The 6,913-nt window shown below is 42.9% G+C and overlaps 1 long non-coding RNA gene across 1 annotated transcript; it reads left to right on the plus strand.

The window, feature by feature from the left end:
• Nucleotides 1–1,782: 1,782 nt before the first annotated feature.
• On the plus strand, nucleotides 1,783–5,210 carry LOC135579567 (uncharacterized). Its single transcript, XR_010472920.1, has 2 exons — nucleotides 1,783–1,903; nucleotides 5,009–5,210. It is a non-coding gene; the product is annotated as an uncharacterized LOC135579567 (long non-coding RNA).
• The last annotated feature ends 1,703 nt before the right edge of the window (nucleotides 5,211–6,913 follow it).

Below are 6,913 nucleotides of genomic sequence, written 5' to 3' on the forward strand. Positions count from 1 at the left end.
TTGCTGACTGGCTACAACGGGAAAGGAGTTTCTTAGATTAAACCATGGGAAAAAGAATGTATTATTAATTTAAATTTTAGTTCCCCTTGAAAGCTAAGAGATGTTTGCTATATGCACGTTGTACAGTGTATCCAGCTCGATATTAATTTAAGAAGGCTAACTCCAGCACCGCTAGTGATGTTCATTTGCAATTCCTACACACTGGTTATTATGTGCAGTGAACTAATCCTGCCTTGCCTTGGAAACAGAGCTTAGCTCACTGTGCTCCTCAGATTTCCTTTATAAGAAAGCCGTTGTTTTGCTGGGATTTTATGATTATTAATAATATAACATTGAAATGTGGATGCTCCCAACACGCGTGTGGAGCTTTCCTTCTTTTTCTGTTTTTCTGGCCTTTTCCCTCCTGAACTTTTGGGGTCCTGCCGTGCTCACCTTGCTGGGGGACGGGAAAGCTGGGAGAACCCACGTTTCATTTCTCCTCCCTTTTGCAGCTGCAGAGGGTGAACACTAGACCACAGGCACTGCATAATGGCCAACCCTCTCACACCCTGTATCGGTGTCCGGCCACGGAGAACCGCAGAGGTTTAATTGCATCCATCTGCTGGCATTTTCTGGAAGGGTGAGCGATATGGGCTATGCTTCACAACAGGGAATCCATCCCTGGGAGAGCTGCTTCTCCTTATAGGCAGCCGGACCACGTCGGACAAATTTCTGGCAGGGCGTCTCCGGCCGCTGAACTCAAGATTCCTGAAATCTGACCCCGCCGAAACGAGGCGAACCCTTGCCTCTGCGACCCCTTGCAAACCAAGATTGGCCCCTCCAAGGAAAGAAAAGCCAGCGGTCGGTGCAAACAGCCTCCCGGACATACATCCACATTCTCCCAGAGCACGAAGTGCACCCGAAGGCAGGGAGCGACCTCACAGCCCCGAGCCGGGACAGGGCTCGTTTAGTCCGGGCCTGAAAGGCTGGAGCGCTTGCTGACCACTAATAAGTCGCGTTTAAAGCGTTTGTTGGCATTACGGCAAGTCGGTGCACGATCAAAAACAATGCAAGAAGTTACAGGTTCGGCCACTCCGGCATTCCCCGCCAAGTCCTAGGAAGAAGCCTAAAATCCGCACTACGTTACACAAGGAATCAATTAATGTTTGCAATTTTAGTGGATTTGGGGTTATGTCATCCCTTCTCTCCCACTTCTTCCCCACCATAGGATCGTCTACCCCGGGGCAGATCTTGTTCCCTACGATTGTTCGGCAGTTATCGAAGCGCCTGGCTTAACCTCGGACATCTGCCTGAGAGCTTTTGGGACTGACTACTTTGTAAAGTACTGTCCTTAGATTCGTTTTGGATCCAGATTTCGCGGCGGCATCTCAGAGCGGTCCGGTGGCGCCTCAGTCTCTCTAGCGCGTTTGACAAACGCAGTCTCCTCTTCTCCTGAGGAGATGATGGACTCGTGTTTACACTCCAGACAGCCACTAACTTCTTCGATCTCTCCCTCCCAACCCCCACTGCTTTCCTCCCCTCCTTCCCCCTCTTAATTTTTCTTTTTGATTCTAGCGAACAAAAAAAACGTATTTGGTGCCAGCACACTGTCCTGTTCTGCTTTTGCATCATGACCAGGCAGACCTCATTCATCACGGATCCTTCTCCTGGACAGTTCCCCACTTTGGCTGTCAGGCGTTTCTCGTCACGTCACCTTCTTCCTCCACAAATACCTCATCAGGGAGAAAGCACATCCCAGGCACAGCCGCAGGCAAGAGAGCCCGCCCCCCCTTCACCGCTCCCCATGCTCCCTGCGAACGCCCTTCAGGCCTCATGGCTTGGTTTTCTCAGAGCTCAGGAAACACAGGAATAGAGAAAAAGGCCCATCTCTGCAGGACCAGCTTCCCCGGGTCCCATGCTAAAGGTATCAATCTAGTGACGAATTTCCCCGACCATAAAACGATAGCCCCAGACATCTTTCTGAGCAGGCTGGTCACATCAGTAGCTGCCAAAATACTTGCAATCTCCAGTAAATGCTGGAGAACGATGCTGCTGAGATAATTAACAGCGTCTGAAGGTAGGCTAGGAAATACTGAGCGGCTTAGCAGAGAGTGGAAAAAGGAGGCGCCAAGGACAGTTTTTCAGGAGCTCCTAATAAAGCCCCAGCAGATCGCCATTTTTCTCAGAAGAAAGGTAAAGATACGAGGGCATCTGTTTAACCCTTTTATTAGTCTTTTAAAGAGCAGGAAATAAAGTACAGTCTTTAAATAGTGACTCACACGGTTCATTGCTTTTCAACTACCAGCTACCTCAAGATGTGCATGCAGCATTAAAAAAGAATAAAAATAAAAATAATGATATCTTAAAGAAAAAAAGCACACACAAGAACTGCAGGCCCAAACTCCCATGAGTCACAGTGTTTAGTAACTAACTAGGTTCAACTCTGCATGTCTATGTGTGTTTGTATTACCATTGTCAAAGAATAAGAGTGTATGTTCTTCACATGTTAGATTTGCAATTTCATGGTGATTTCGACATTCCCTAACGACCCATCCCACAGAGGTGTCTAAAAGCACCTACAGATTATCTCCAATCTCTCTACTACTCTAATGTGACACACCTACTTACATTTTAGGGGTACATCATTTGAGACAGATTTACAGTTCAACCTTCTCAGCAGACAGGAGGAGAGATCTGCGTGGAATATAAATTCAAGAATGTAATTTTTTCTCAAACAAATAATCTGCTCCCTTTCAGATATAATTAATGTTTTGATAGTGCATTTCTTGTGAGAGAGAGATACAAAAACAGAGGCAACCTCTTGGATCTCTGTTTGTGTATTTGCAATAGGAATTTACAGTACCTATCTTGTGAATGTGACAGATAGAGTGTTTTAAACATTTATAAGTTTATTTATGAGCAGAACTACAGCAGGAAACTGATAGGTCTTTGCTATCCACCGTGTCCATTTTACGCATGTTTTCGTTGCAAAGGGAATTGCAGTTGCAGGAGGAGGGCATTAGTCTTTCATTGGGATGAGAAATATTTCCTAGCTCTCAGGATGCAGCCTTCTGTCCTGTTGTGCTTGGGAGGCACATGTCCTTGTGCTTTGTCTTTCATTCTCCTCTCTCTTTCCTCCGTGAGGCTGAGCCTACATCCATTTTTTGCCCGCAGGGAGTTAAGGAAAAGCTCCCTAACACAGTGGGAATAGACAGCATTTCGGGTTTGACAGTCTTCAGTTCAGACTGGTCCGGGCAACGACATATTTCAAGTCATACAGTCTGAACAAAGCCATGTTTGAAAATGGTCAGAACATTTGTCAGATGCTTGTTAAATACTGTTATATGATCGTGTGGCTCGTTAGTTACAAATCCACTACCAAATCCAGCGGGGCTGAGTTATCTTTTTTCCTTGTCCCCTCTCTCCCTCTCTTTTCCTCTCTCTCTCCTTTTTAACACTGACTTCAGAGGAAGGTACGGATAAGCCGTTCTGACGTGCTGAGGGACACGAAAGTAAATAAGATTCATTCCGAACGCCTATATCGTTCCTCAAGCATCTTGGTGAAAAAAAACAAAAACAAAAACAAAAACAGAAACAAAAAAAAAACTCAATATTTTAACTCCAAAGGCTACAAACTCTGGAGATCGGCTTGAGACCCAAGCCATCTGGATACTCCTATCCCGTTCATGAATGGCCAGATTCGACTTTTACCAGTATCAAAAGTAAGTTTCCCATTCGTATCACTGGAAACTGCATTGAGCTCCCGTTATATCTATAGCCTAGCAATACACATTGGCATGCCGTTTATTTTCCATTGTCATACTATTTTTGAAAATCCGAGTGTCAAAAGGAACCGGCCTGTGGAGAAATTTTAAAAAGCATTGGTTTCCAGCTGAGGTTTTCTTGATTCACTTTGCTCAAACCAGTACTTTCAAAGAGAGGGAGGATACCTCTGAAAATTACTTTTCACAGGGAGAACCAAACCTGTAATCGGTCTGGAAGTCTTTAGCAACAATAAAATTCGCTATTATGCGTCATTAAATAATCAACTAACCCTAAAAATCCGTTGGCTTAAAAGAATAGGGTTTGCATTTTCAAAATAAAGCAAGGCCTTCTAGTTGTAAAGGAAACAGACCTGGCTATTGTGATGGCAGGTTTCTTCCAAAATTTTTCTCCGGAATTTATAGTCTTTGGATAAATACAGTGTTACCTTTCTTCGAGGGAATAAGATAACCTGGATTTGCAATATACAATATCGTAACCCCTTTTTAATTTTATCATATATTTTTTCTGAATTTACCTTTTCTAGAAACGCCTGAAATGTCTTGTGAACACCTGGACACTATGAGATATAACCTTAGTTCAATATGAAGTTACCAACCTCAGTCATTGAGATCCAATTAATTCGATGTTTGCCTCCAGTGATCTGCGAAAAAAAAAAAAAAAAACATACGGGGGGGGTGGGGGACGACGACACACACACACAAAAAAACATTACCGCATTGATTTGATAATACCTAGGAAAATGTCAAACACATACTTTTTAGCTAATGTGTTTTTTTTTAAAATAATAAAACAAAAAAAAAAAAAAGAAAAGAAATAACTTCTGTACCTTTGAGATACGTAACTGGTCTTTTTTTGGTAAAAGGTTAACATTAGGGACGATAGCACTTACGTTCAGAAAATATTGTTATTTTTCTTAATGGGGAAAATTGGACTCCTGCGACTTAGATCTGTGGTTTTTAGAACTGGGATGGAAATTGGACTGACACCACTTTGCACTTTAACAATCGGATTTCGTCAGGGTACAAGTTGTTTGTTTAACCCGACAGCTCCGTGCACCCCGTCGCACGCTTTTACACACTCATTAAAACGATTATTCACGACCTGTCGAGTGTTTTCTCGTTCATTCACAGGAAAGACTTAGCGCTCTAAGATTCAAGCACATACGGTCAGCTATACCACGGGCCGAGGGGAGAGATTACTTATCTCTGTGATCATCTGATGCGAGACCGTCTTATCTCTACAGGTTGTAAAACAGCAGTTGCTGAAGGTAAAAGACGAAAAAAGATTCTACACACACACATACCGACAAAGCTTGCCGAAAACAAAGGACAGTGAAAAAAGGAAGAGCTCTCCTGGTCTCGAAGAAGAGTTTGACACTTGCTCAGCACCGCACAGAGGTTTTATTCCCGCTTCCCAACCTGTAGCTCGGACTGCCGCGGCGCGGGCAGCGAGGGCAGAGTGGCTGGCGTGGGCCGTGGGAGGAGGAGGAGGCCTGCCCTCCCCGCACCTGGCTCTCACACCGCCCCGCGCCATTCTCCCGTCCTGAGCTCGCTCCCCGCCGCCGAGGTGCCTGTGCCAGCACGGGCGAAGCAGAGAAGGAAAAATATGGATAAAGAAGAGCCCTCTCCGGAACGGTCGCAGAAGAAAATGCCAGTGCCGGGGGCGGGGGGAGTGTGGTGGAATAAAGTAAATTTAAAATAAATAAATAAGCGTGGAGGGGAAAGTGTGTTAAAAATATATATCAAAGTGTCAGCCTTCTGCGGTCCTGGGAGAGGATGGCTAAAAACCATTTAGCAGAGAGGCCGGGGTGATTCCTTTTGAACTGACTAAATCACTAAGCCAAAAAGCAATGTAAAACAGCGCCTGCTTTGGAGCACTCCTATATTTGAAAGCCGGTCATTCTATTTTTTTTTTCTTTAAATATATCGATTCCTGATTTCTATATTCAAATTACCTCCGAGACTCCCATCTATAGGAAACACCAGGCACCACTCTACTGCTGGTAAGGTGTTTTCCACTTACAAAGGAAGCCAAGACCCCTAGGTGAAGAACACGTCGGCTCCTGTTAAGCCTCTGCGCATCCAGAAAATTATTTTTCATTTGGAAAATATCTGAACAGAATGCCTCTTTATTTAAATGAACTGACCCCGAATGCAGCAAGGGATTTTAATCTAAAACGTTTTCTTTATTGCTCGAAAGGCAAGCACGTATCATTAATTTGTTAAACTTATTGGATTGCAATAATCCACTATCAGGTTAGCTAAGAATGGATCTGTCAAGTGTCTTTCCCAGTCTAAGTTCTTTCTTTCAAACCAATCTAGTATAATAATTAGCAGACAAAGAACACGAAATATGTAAGTAAATATCTAAACTTCTGCATAAATAAACATAGTAATCAATAGTAAGCTACTCAACACTTGTCTTATTGATGAACAGACAATCGATTTTACTGTTCCAACGTGCAATCAGAGATCTGTATTTAATTATTAGTACTTTTACCTTCACTGATTTAATAATAAAAATAGAGCTAATAAATCCTACCTTTCCCCCTAAATGCAAATTATATTGATGGCACAACTAAAAGCAAGTTACACTTCCCAGAAAACGAACAACTTTGCTCTCAAACAGAATAAATAAGCAAACAAGAAAAGGAACTTGAAGTGCTGCCTTTTCTAATGAATGCTAGTGGACACGTTCACATTCAGAAAAGAGCAGGCAAATGTATATATATGAACACATACACATGTGCATATACACGCGTGTATGTATAAATATAGAGATATCGATATATAGTGGGAAAAGTTCTTGATAAAACAACAATGTAATTTTTATTTGCATAATTATCCTCTGTTTTCTCATAGCCCCATATGAGTGTGTGTACTATACCCTAATAAAAATACCCTTGCCATTCTGCATCACTGCGATTCCCTCCACCAGATGCATTCGCTATTAGGAGTGCAGTTCAGAAACCTAAAAGAAGATTTACTAGTCACTGGCGTATTTTTAAGTTACCTATGAGCCATGGTATATATATATGAGCCATGGAATATATAAGTGATTATGTCGTGTGTTTAACTATATCCCTCCATAGACTGTTCTAATAATCTCTCCCAGCTTTGTTTTGTTCTAATGGAAAGTCTTGTTGGAG

Source organism: Columba livia, chromosome 5 (genome assembly GCF_036013475.1).
Source record: "Columba livia isolate bColLiv1 breed racing homer chromosome 5, bColLiv1.pat.W.v2, whole genome shotgun sequence".
NCBI lineage: Eukaryota > Metazoa > Chordata > Aves > Columbiformes > Columbidae > Columba > Columba livia.